At 57.4% G+C, this 324-nt stretch overlaps 1 protein-coding gene across 1 annotated transcript in view; it reads left to right on the top strand.

Annotated features, from left to right (window-relative positions):
- Positions 1 to 324, top strand: part of EMH_0064260 (uncharacterized protein) — a gene marked incomplete at both ends in the record, with an annotated part of 1,357 nt that overhangs the window by 361 nt on the left and 672 nt on the right. The window lies entirely within an intron of this gene.

Below are 324 nucleotides of genomic sequence, written 5' to 3'. Positions count from 1 at the left end.
GCAGCAGCAGCAACAGCAACAGCAGCAGCAGCAGCAGCAGCAACAGCAGCAGCAGCAGCAGCAGCAACAAAAAGGTTCGTAAACGACAACAACACCGAAGGTAAATCCAGCAGCAACAGCAGCAACAGCAGCAACAGCAGCAACCGCAGCAGCAACCGCAGCAGCAGCCGCGGCAGCAACAGCTTGAGCAGAAATAGCAGCAGCAGCAGCAGAAACAGCAGCAGCAGCAGCAGAAGCAACAGCAGCAGCAGCGGCTGCTGCTTTTTGTTGGTAGCGGGTTGCCCCCGCGCAATTCAGAATGACTGCACTCTGCTGCAGCAGCAG

The sequence above is a fragment of the Eimeria mitis genome, genomic scaffold, assembly GCF_000499745.2.
Source record: "Eimeria mitis Houghton genomic scaffold, Emh_scaff3278, whole genome shotgun sequence".
Classification (NCBI taxonomy): domain Eukaryota; phylum Apicomplexa; class Conoidasida; order Eucoccidiorida; family Eimeriidae; genus Eimeria; species Eimeria mitis.
Note: the sequence above shows the minus strand (reverse complement) of the source record. Positions and strands in the feature narration are given on the sequence as shown.